The sequence below is a fragment of the Chenopodium album genome, chromosome 1 (assembly GCF_948465745.1).
Source record: "Chenopodium album chromosome 1, dcCheAlbu1.1, whole genome shotgun sequence".
NCBI classification, from domain to species: domain Eukaryota; kingdom Viridiplantae; phylum Streptophyta; class Magnoliopsida; order Caryophyllales; family Amaranthaceae; genus Chenopodium; species Chenopodium album.
In genome coordinates, this window is record NC_137834.1 from 59,464,693 (window position 1) to 59,476,778 (window position 12,086).

At 40.2% G+C, this 12,086-nt stretch overlaps 1 non-coding gene across 1 annotated transcript; it reads left to right on the forward strand.

Moving 5' to 3' along the window:
- Positions 1–8,473: 8,473 nt before the first annotated feature.
- Positions 8,474–8,580, forward strand: LOC145566475 (small nucleolar RNA R71). Its single transcript, XR_014095429.1, has one exon. It is a non-coding gene; the product is annotated as a small nucleolar RNA R71 (small nucleolar RNA).
- Positions 8,581–12,086: the final 3,506 nt, after the last annotated feature.

Genomic DNA, 12,086 nt, shown 5'->3' on the forward strand with positions numbered 1-12,086 from the left:
GAAGGTCTTTAAAGCTTGTAATGTAAGGCTAGGGTAAAGGGTAGGATAAATTTGGGAATATGTGAGAGAAAAGCTATGCATTAAGGGAGCCAAATCCTAATAAACCCATGATCAAAATAAATGATGATCATACATCTCCATCAACATAACTAACTCCAACAAGAATCCACCAAATACAACTCCAAACAATATAAACAATCCCAACACTTACAAATTTCACTCATAAAAATATGATAATGTAGAACTTGAGTGAAATACAAACTTTGAACTCATTCTTTTTTTCTTTCTTTTCAAACTTGAATTTTTTTTCTTTTTCTTTTGAATTTTTTTTTCTTTTTTTTTTTCTTGAACAACCTTCAAATAAAACATTTGAACATATGAAACAACTTTTTTTCTTTGTTCTTTTTAACTCATATTGGAAATTTCAACTTTGTAACACAATATATCAATATTTTCCAATCATAAAATCAAAGAACAATCACTCTTCTTTTATTCCCACATTGTGCAAATAATGTGCACACCACAACTCCCTCACCTCACCAACTAATAGCTCCCCCAAGCCAAGCTTGGGACTAGTAACCAATGTGGCTCATTTAGGCTTGTAATGTGGCTAAATAAACAATAAAAGGGCACAAGCAACAACATGGGTAACAAGAAGGGAACAAATGTATCTAATATCATCTGAAGGCTTCCTAAGAGAACAAATGCCTTCGTCCTCCTCAATGTGCATAATATTGAGCTATATAAACATTACTAATAGTTGCAAACCAATACTCAAATTCATTGACATACCAGGAACTATCACACATTCCTAACCAAATCAACTAGTCAAGCACTATATTCACAAATAGTTGGCAAAATTGACGCATGTTTAGGAATCCAAACAATTAAACTTCAAATCATGATCAACAAATTCACAAAGCTCATTATCATATACCAAGAATCAAAGCAATATTTTCTAAGTATGGGACACAGGAAAGCTTGAATTACAATTCATTGGAACGTATTTTTTGATTTTTTTATTTTTCAAATTTTTTTTTATTTTTTTCATAAAGGAAAGAAATAAAAACTACACTAGGAAAGCAATAAATAAAGAAAAGAGAAAGAAATTTACCATATATACAAGAAATCTCCCCCCAAGCCAAATCAAGCAATGCCCTCATTGACTTGGGAAGGTAGCTAGGAGAAGCTACTCCTCATCGTCATCCATCCTCTCATATCCTCCTCCATAGCTCGAGCCGGCACCGCCCTGGCTCGGTCAAGCACCACCATAACCCGAACCACCTTCAAAGTAGTTAGGGTTCACATTCCCCCCCATACCCCCATAAGGAGCGTCACCCCCATATCCATGGACTGAAGAGTAGTCCACATAAGTACCATATGCACCGGGGTGAGAATACCCTCCTTGGGGGTATTGGAACCAATCGGGAACTAATTCCTCGGGGGGAATAGCCCCTCGACGTGCATAATCATCGTACATGGGGTATAGACCCCTCCCGAGATTCCTCTCTATGTATCCTACCCGACCATCCAAGGTGCTTAACCTAGAATCTAGGTTTTGCATCATACCTTCAACTCTCCCTTGCCCCATCTCGATACGGTCCAATTGGCTCCTAAAAGCCGAAAAGTCATAAGGGGCATTGGGGTCGACGTTATAGTCGACCGAGGAAGTGGGTACGCCATAGGTGAAGGGTGGAGGTGGTGGGTAGTGTGGTGAATGATGGTGGGGGGAATGGTCTTGGGGAGATTGGTGGGGTTGTGGTGAGGGGTGAGGTGGTTGAACCTCACCTTGACCGTTAATCTCAAATGTATAAAAAGGCTTCCCCTTCTCAAATTTGGTAAAGGCGGGGTTGGGTAAGGTGAAGGCTTGGTCCCTCCTACCCGATTGTTGGTGGACTATCCACCAAGTGTCACCCCCCACGGGTTGCACCCAGTTTAGACTCCCTAAATAGGCTAGGTCCATGAGGTTTGAGCCTACAACTTTCCTATGCCCATCCGGGTTCCAACCTAGGTGTTTTTTGGCGATATGGGTCACTAACCCCCCAAAATAAATTGGTGCCCTAGACCTACTTGCTTCGGCCGCATTGGCCGCTCTTTGGAAATGATTGGCTATCCTATGGGCTATGTTCAATTTTTCAGCGTTAGGAATTACATAGGATGCCAATAGTTCCAATTCATCCCTCCTCACATTTGCCGGTTCATGCCTCCCAAAAATAGTGAGGCCGGCAAATCTTTGCCAAAATTTTGGGACGGGATGTTGAATCCACGTCCCTTTGGCATGTTGGAGGTTAACCAAATCCTCCCCAGTTAGCCTCTTGTAGACCACGGCAGTGTGGTCTTGAAAGGGTTCATTGGTTTATCCAATTTTAAATCAAACAACTTTCCAAATTCTTTAAGAGTTAGTCTCACATCGTTGTTCAATAATCGGAATTGTACATGAGTGATTAATGCATTCATTTTAATAACATTAAAACTTGAAATAAATTCTAATGTTAAATAGTCATACGTATCATGGAACATTTAAAAGAAACCACTCATGCCTATACCTTTGAACAATTTTTCCACATATTCATCTAGACCTAATCTAGCTAGGTGTGGGATGATGAACAAAACGGGTTGAGATTACCTGTCGATCAATAAGGTTTAGCATCCTAGCCCGTTGCTCCTCCGAGGTGATGACAACCTCCTCCCATCCCGGTATTTGAAGCTCCGGGTTGACCGTTGGTTGTTGTGCCCTCGAACTTTCACCCCTTTGTGTCCTTGAACGCTTTGAAGCCATTGTATGTGGAAAATTGGGTATTTGGAGCTTTCTCTCTCTAAGGGTGTGAAGGAAGTATGAGAGAAAGTGGGAGGAAATGGGTGGAAAATGTAGAGGAAGGTGTGAGGATTAAGAATATGTAAGAAATTTGAGGTTTTGATGGGTGAATTTGAGGAGATCTTGGATTGAAGGTGTAGTTGAAGGTTTGAAAATGGAGGTTTTAGAGAGAGAAAGTGTGAAGGAGAAAGAAGAAGTAAGGAAGAAAAAGAAAAGAGAAAGGGAGAAAGGGGTTTAAAACCCCGGATTAAAAAGGCGCGCCCGATCGGGCACAGGTGGTTCAGGAGGATTTGTAAAGTGCGCGCCCGATCGGGCGACCTCCGCCCGATCAGGCGCGAACTCGAACCTGGAAATCGCCCTTTGCTCGCCCGATCGGGCGAGCTTCGCCCGATATATCTTTTTGTGGCACTCGATTTCTCCAAAATTCCTCCCGATCGGGCGGCTTCGCCCGATCAGGCGAAATTTCCCTCGATTTCTTCCCTGACTTGCGCACCCGATCGGGAATCCTTGCCCGATCGGGCGAAATTAAGCTCCGATAAAATCAATATTGCGCGCCCGATCGGGCAAAGTTTTCTGCAATTCTAACCTTAGGTGCGCGCTCGATCGGGCGAAGCTCGCCCGATCGGGCCCGTACCCAGGCTTGGAGCTTCTCTTTCTTCGCCTAATTTTTTTTTCTCTTGAAACCTCCGTACTTTGTGATCTTAAACCTGTACAAAAACACTCATGAAAGGTAAAATTCACTCTCCTCACCTCTCTAAGAAAAAGTAAAAATAAAGAAAAATAAAAAATTAGTCTAGAAAGCAAGAAATACGGGTTGCCTCCCGCAAAGCGCTGGTTTATCTAGGTCCCGCACGACCCTCTTACCACAGTGAAACTCAGATTGAATCGGAACCGCTTAGGTGAAGTAATTCAACTGCACCAATTGTAGCCCCCTCATGATATAGCTTCAGTCGTTGGCCATTAACCTTAAACTCGTTACCATGTTCGTCAAAAACCTCCACAGAACCGAATTTATTGGCCATTTTTACAATAAAAGGACCCAACCACCTTGACCTTAACTTTCCTGGGAAAAGTTTAAGTCGGGAGTTGAATAGTAACACTTTATCACCCTCCTTGAATTCTCTCGGAAGGATCATCTTGTCGTGCCACTTCTTCGTCTTCTCTTTGTAGACTCGAGCACTATCATAGGCCGTCAACCTAAACTCATCGAGTTGATTAAGTTGAAGTAACCTCTTTTCTCCCGCTAGTTTGGCATTTAAATTGAGCTCCTTAATAGCCCAATATTCCTTATATTCCAATTCGACCGGGAGATGACATGGTTTGCCGTACACGAGTCTATTCGGAGTAGTACCTATAGAGGTCTTGAATGCAGTTTTGTACGCTCAAAGGGTTTCGTCCAACTTGTCGCTCCAATCTTTCCTTGACTTTGCCACCACCTTCTCTAGAATGGCCTTGATCTCACGGTTAGAAACCTCAACTTGGCCACTAGTTTTGGGGTGGTAGGCTGAACCTGTCCTATGGTAGACTCCATACTTTTTGAGGAGGGTGTCTAACTTCCGTTCATGAAAGTGAGATCCACCGTCACTTATTATTGCTCTAGGTACGCCAAATCTTGGAAAGATGGTCTTCTTGAAAAGTCTGTGGACCACCTTGGCATCATTGGTAGGAGTGGCGATGGCCTCAACCCACTTGGATACATAGTCGACGACGACAAGAATATAACGGTTCCCTTTTGAAGAAGGGAACGGTACCATGTAATCAACACCCCAAACGTCAAAAATTTCAACTTCTAAAATTCCTGTTTGGGGCATCTCATGCCTCCGCGAGATGTTGCCAGTCCTCTGGCAAGAGTCACAAGCCTGCACAAAAATGTTAGCATCCTTAAACATTGTAGGCCAATAGAATCCCAACTCATTAATCTTGGCCACTGTTTTAGTGGGGCCATGATGTCCTCCATATGGTGAGGTGTGGCAACTAGTAAGCACACCGTGGACTTCCTATTCGGGAACACACCTGCGAAACAATCCATCTGCACACTCACGAAACAAAAAGGATCATCCCAAAAATAATGTTTAACATCAGAAAGGAATTTCTTTTTTTGTTGGTAGGACAAGTCAGGAAGTAGAGTACCACCCACTAAATAATTAGCAAAATTCGCGTACCATGGGTGTTGCTCTACAACTGCATAAAGGTTATCATCAGGGAAAGAATCATCTATAGGTAGAGAATCCTTACCCTCATCATACCTGATACGTGACAAGTGGTCTGCCACTACGTTCTCTGCTCCCTTTTAATCTTTTATTTCTATGTTGAAGTCTTGGAGCAAGAGAACTCATCGGAGTATCCTTGGCTTTGATTCCGCCTTAGCTATCAACTACTTTAATGCTGCATGGTCAGTAAAAACAATGACTTTAGAACCAACAAGATATGATCTAAATTTTTCTAAAGCATAAATAACAGCAAGAAACTCCTTTTCCGTAGTGGCATAGTTGACTTGGGCATCATCCAAAGTTTTGCTTGCATAATAAATAGCATGCAAAACCTTGTCCTTTCTCCGTCCAAGCACGGCTCCTAACGCAAAGTCACTTGCATCACACATGATCTCGAAAGGAAGATTCCAATCGGGAGCACATATGATGGGTGCCGATACCAAAGCCTGCTTAATCCTATTGAAAGCCTCAAGACACTCGTCAGTAAAATAAAAGGAGCATCCTTGAGCAAAAGCTGAGTCAGTGGTTTAGCAATTTTAGAAAAATCTTTGATAAACGGCGATAAAACCCCGCATGGCCTAAGAAACTTCTAACTCCCTTAACATTAACTGGGGGAGGTAATTGCTCAATCACTGATATCTTAGCTTTGTCTACTTGTATGCCCTTATCAGATACAATATGACCTAGAACTACTCCCTCTGTCACCATAAAGTGACATTTTTCCCAATTAAGAACTACATTGCACTCTTCACATCTTTTCAAAATTTTAGCGAGATTAATTAAGCATGAATCAAATGAGGAACCATACACGCTAAAATCATCCATAAAGACTTCCATAATAGACTCTATGAAATCAGAAAAAATGCTCATCATACAACGTTGAAAGGTAGCGGGTGCATTACATAAACCAAAGGGAATTCTACGATATGCAAAAGTGCCATAAAGGCATGTAAAAGTAGTCTTTTCCTGATCTTCAGGGTGAATCGGAATTTGGAAAAATCCCGAATACCCATCCAAATAGCAAAAGAATTTATGATTAGCTAACCTCTCAAGCATTTGATCTATAAAGGGAAGAGGGAAGTGGTCCTTTTTAGTGGCGATATTTAATCTACGATAATCAATGCACATACGCCACCCTGTGACAGTTCTAGTGGGAATTAGTTCATTTTTTTCATTTGTTATCACAGTCATCCCACCCTTTTTTGGCACTACCTGCACAATACTTACCCATTTGGAGTCAGAAATAGGATAGATAATACCTGCATCAAGTAATTTCATAACCTCCTTCTTGACTACTTTATGCATGTTGGGATTTAATCTTCGTTGGGGTTGAATGCAGGGCTTATAGTTGTCCTCTAGATGTATCCTGTGCATACAAAAATCAGGGCTAATACCCTTGAGATCATCAATACTGTACCCAATAGCCTTCTTATGGGTTTTGAGAACCCCTAGAAGTTGGGAAGTTTGTAGGTCAGTGAGTGCAGTACTGATGATCACGGGGTATAGTTCTTGTTCATCAAGAAAAATATATTTTAAATGAGAAAGGAGAGGTTTTAGCTCAGGTTTCTTGACCTCTACAGGTTTTGATTCCTGAACTAAATTTACTACCTTCATTGTTTCCTTGGGGCTTAACTCTTTTAAGGAAAGAGCCTTTTCAAAATCTTGTACTTCATTACCCTAAACGCTTGCATTGTCTCTAGATAAATTCCCGCAGAGGACTTCCACTAGGGGATCCCTCGCAAGAACCTGTGGCAAGCTATCATCACAAATATCATCCATTATATCAATTACATCAATATAACAACAATTTTCCTCTAGCATAGGCCCTTTCAAAACCTTCCCTAAATTAAAAGTAACATTGTCGTCACCTACAGAAAGGGTTAGTTTACCATTTTTAACATCGATAATTGCTCCTGCAGTATGGAGAAAAGGCCTACCTAATATAATTAGTATTTGCGTATCCTCTGCCATGTCTAACACAACAAAATCAACAGGAATAAAAAACTTACCAACTCTGACAGGGACGTCCTCTAAAATACCTAAGGGGTATTTTACCGAACGATCTGCCATTTGCAAGGTTATATTAGTAACTTTTAACTCTCCCATATTAAGTTTAGCACAGACAGACGATGGCAAGACACTGACACTAGCACCCAAATCACACAAAGCTTTATCAATAAAAATATTCCCTATATGACAAGGGATAGAAAAACTACCGGGATCCTTAAATTTAGGAGGGGATTTGTTTTGCAATAAAGCGCTACACTCCTCTGTGAAAGCTACAGTTTCTACTTCATTAAAGGCCCTTTTCCTAGTCAGAATGTCTTTCATAAATTTAGCATAAGCAGGAACTTGAGTGATTAAGTCAGTGAAAGGAACTGTTACCTGCAGGTTTTTCACAACCTCTAAAAACTTACCGAATTGTTTATCAAACTTACTCTTCAGTTGTCTATTAGGGAATGGAAGTTTGATAACCGGGCTCTGCACATCTCCTCCCTTATCCTGCGATTTACCCTGCACAGAAACATTAGTAGAGTTAGTATCTATTTGTAGCCCTGCAGGGCTAGCAGGATTAGCGTTTAGTATAGAGGAATCTAGATCAGGAACTGGTCTATCTTCCTTTGGCATAGGAGGTCCATCATAATGTGAAACACTCCTTAGAGTGATTGCATTGGCATGATCTGTAGGATGGATAGGTTGTGATGGTAGAGCTCCCTGCTGACGGGATTGTAGGGTAGATGAAAGTTGTGCAATTTGATTGTCCATGATTTTATTATGGGCTAGGATAGAATCAATTTGCGCATCCCTACTCTCCATATGCTTTTGCATATTAGCAAGCATTGCTCTAATTTCTGTCGTGGCAGGGTCGGAAGATGATGAGGGTGATGCTTGGCTTTTCTGGCCGGAATTAGGATGATAATATTTTTGCTGTGGTGGGGTTTGCTGTTGTGGTTGTTGTGGAGGTGGAGGATTTTTTACATTGGTGCTCCGGTATGAAAGATATGGATGGTTCTTATAACCGGCATTGTAGGAATTGGAATATGGGTCATTCTGCCTATAGGTTTGAAAGGCATTAACTTGTTCCATAGAGCTCCTACAATCTTGCTCTCAATGCCCTACAATTCCACAATTTTCACAAAAAGCTTCATTGTTAACAACAGTAGAAACATTAGCTACAGAGTTAGGAGCAACAGTAAGATTATCTAATTTTTGACAAATAGACGTTAATTGAGCTTGCAAAAAGAATACGGAATCGACATTATGTTTTCCTTTATTTGCAAACCCTCTCGGATTCCCGTATTGGGAATTGTGTATTGCCATGTCTTCGATAACCTGTCCTGCATCGTCCACATTTAAATTCATGAACCTCCCACTAGCTGCAGAATCTAGCACTCTAGAAGAATTTCCAAGTCCATTGTAGAATGCTTGGATCAATTGTCATTGCGCTAGATTGTGGTGGGGGCACTTTCTCTGTAGATCCTTGAACCTCTCCCAAGCCTCATATAGAGTTTCGTCGGCCTCTTGAGCGAAGTTCTGAATAGCACTCCTTAGTACCGCTGTTCTCTCTGCAGGATAGTATTTATTATAAAAATTCAAAGCAAGAGTTTCCCAGTCAGTAATACCAAGTGCAGTTCTATTCAAACCATTAAACCATAATTTAGCTTTGCCACATAATGAAAAAGGAAAAAGAATCTCCCTAATTTGGTCTTGCGTGACCCCGACTTGTTTAATGGTGTTAAAATATTGGCAGAAATCTGCGATGTAAAGATTAGGATCTTCACCCTTAGCTCCACTGAATTGCTTCCTCTCTATCATAGTGATAAATTGGGGCTTGATTTCGAACTGAACTCCATCTAGTGCTGGAGTGGGAGTAAGGTGCAGGAAATCTGTGAGCTTCGGCTGCAAGTAGTCACTGAGTTTCTTCTGGTCCGTCATCTCTGATTCTGAATCTGAAGGAATATCTGTGTCACTAGAATCAGAGGGAGGATCTCTTTAACTGTTGTCCTCCTCGGAACCCGCCAGAATTTGTCTATAGATCTTCCTTTGCCTATGAAAAGAGCGCTCGATCTCAGGATCGAATGGGATGTAACCTGATCTGGAACACCTGGGCATAAACAAGGAACTAAAAAACAAATATGAGAATTGCCTCAAAGAACTAACGTTCTCTGAGACAAAAGGGGATAATCTAGACTACAAAAAATAATCAGAAAATAAAAATAAAACCGTTTCCCCGGCAACGGCGCCAAATTTTGACAGGGTAAAGTCGTATCCCCTAATCAAAAGTAATTACCTAAGTCCTCTAACTAAAGTAGATAGGGAAGTAGGGTCGAACTCCACAGGGAAACAAGTCTTTCTACTCCTAATTAATTATTATAATCTAAATTATCTAAGTAACCAATATTTTTGGGAATAAATTCTATACTACGAAGAATAAGGTCGGAAGAAATAAAATAGGGAGAAATTAATTATTGAAAGACCTAGGGCATAGGTTCACTAATAAACAATATTCTAGGGCAAATCATAATAAGCAATCATCAAGCATTGAAAAATCAGATTATAAAGGGCTTTCGCTACGTATTATAATCACAGAGTTAATTTACCGATATTAAATCTCATCTGTCGAATCTCGACTTAACCATTTATAAAGTAATCCGCCTATTGAAACTAAGCCTAAACATCAATTCTCATCTGTCAAATCTCGAATTAATATTACTAAACTCATACAATTAAATCTGGTCAAACCTAATTGCATAGCATTAATTCAATCAATAGGAAATTAACCAAGCATTAATAACTAACAATCACAAAATTACCCCTTCATATCATTTATTAGATCCACATAACCCTAGAAATAAAACTACTCAAGCATCATCATAACTAAACTAATCAAATAAATAAAACAGAACATAATCAAAGAAGTAAATAAAATAGCTGAAATTGAAAGAGAAGAAATTGTTACCAAAAGAAATCTGGATTAATGAAAGTAATTAAGAACAAAAGTTGAGAGAGAATTTAAGAGAGAGAAAAATCCTAAGTAGAGAGAGAAAATCTAAAGAAGAAGGAAATCCAAAATTACGTACATAATTCGTACTAAAACATTCCTCAAAACAAAAATTAAAACTAATCTAATCAGCTCTGAGAAAAATACGCGCCCGATCGGGCGAAGGGCCGCCCGATCGGGCCCGCCTTTTTTGCCTTGCCCGCTGCTGGTGTGCCGCGCCCGATCGAGCTTACGCTCACCCGATCGGGCGCGCCTCTTCCTTGAGGGTCTTTATGCGCGTAGCCGCCCGATCGGGCGTATGCTTGCCCGATCGGGCCCGGTCTTCTTCTTCGAGGCTTGGATTTCGATTGGGCCCAATTCCTCGGCCTAATCTAAGTTTCCTCATCGGGTCTTGAGTAATCGATCAAATAGCCTCGGTATCTCATACCGAGCCCTTAATCATCGGCTCTCACCGATCCTGGGCTTCAAGAGTGGCCGTGTTTTTCTAGCTTCCGTAGTTGATCCATAAAAACCCGGGAAAATGCTCCAAAAGTGCAATTTCCTGTAAAATACAACTAAAACTACGAAAACACTAGAAAACACAAATTAGCAATAAAAGTTGCTCTAAGGAGCCAAAAACACTACTAATTACGACCGCGGGACGGGGGTAAAACACTATATAAATTGGATATATCATGAAGAAGAAATGTTGTAATCAAACTCAGATATTGGATTGAACAAGAACAATCAGCAATTTGCAGAACAATTTCGGCAAAACAAAATCTGGAAAATACCTCACAAATCAATTTAATCAGGATTTTGATTGAAAGTCAACCAAAGAAGATTGCGGAAGCTTGAATGTAATCAAGATCGAGCTAGTAGTGCTCTGATACCATGTTAAATTATGCAATTTCAGCAAAATTTCTTCAACTTATTAGCTTTCTAACAGAATTCTAGAGAGAAGTTTTAGAGGAATTGTGGAGAGACAAGTTTGGGAAAGAATCTTTTTTATTATTGAAATTGTAATGAAGAATTACAGCTCTAAGACTATTTACAGCTAAGTATACAAAATTAATACAGAGAATAAAATTAGCTATAATACAACAAAATTATGTTGTAACTGACTTGGCATTCTGTTGTAACAGAATGCTGAGTTGGATAGTAGATTCTGTTGTAACAGAATGCTGAGCTGGATAGTAGCTCGTAACAACTTATAGAAGATTCAAGAACTATTTAGGTGAATCCAGAACACTTGAGAGAAAGAGAGCAAACAAATCCTTAGCTAGTTGTTCCTTGAGCTGAGAGCAGCAGCAGTGTGAGCATGAGTATCATAAATAAAAAACAATGGGACTGACCCACACTCTATCGAAATTCTCAATGAGGCATTCCCAGGTAGCATCAGCAGGGTAGTAGGAATAGATTGAAGAAGCAAATGGGAGGAAGAGGTCCACATGAACAAGGATATGATCGTGCAAAGGATCAGACACAAGCGGAGAAGAAACTTTAAAATTTCTCCCAGAAAAAGGAATTGGCTTTGGCAAGGGATCCCATGTGTTATTCATGAGATCAAAAACCTTGCCGAAGCAAGCCCATTTTGCACTTCTAAAGACATAGAGCTTGCTGCAAAGAGCGGCGCAATTTGGGAAATTCTTATCCTCTATGAAAAGAGGACCTTTTTTCCAATCCATTTGAGGGTTGGATAAATCGAAATAAGACATGCCCTCGTGAAATTCAACTATATCATTTACTCCTTTACAATGGAAAAATAAAAAGAGTAATATGGGTTTAGACTTCCAATTTGGGGCTTGCCGAGGGTGTAGATTATTAAACCTGTCGATAAAATTGTGCTGATTCCAGCATCCCCTACGAGAGTAAAAGGAGTTTTAGACAATTTACCACTATCTACATCCAATATCTGGAATTCACTATAGGAGGAAACATAAATTAAGACTGATTTGTTTTTCTTCGCACTGTGCACTAATAATACCTTCTTCTTTAACGAACACTTACAAACACTTTTTCACATGCTCATCACCCATTATTTCTCTGAGTAGTCTATGAGAGAGAAGGAGGAGAGAGA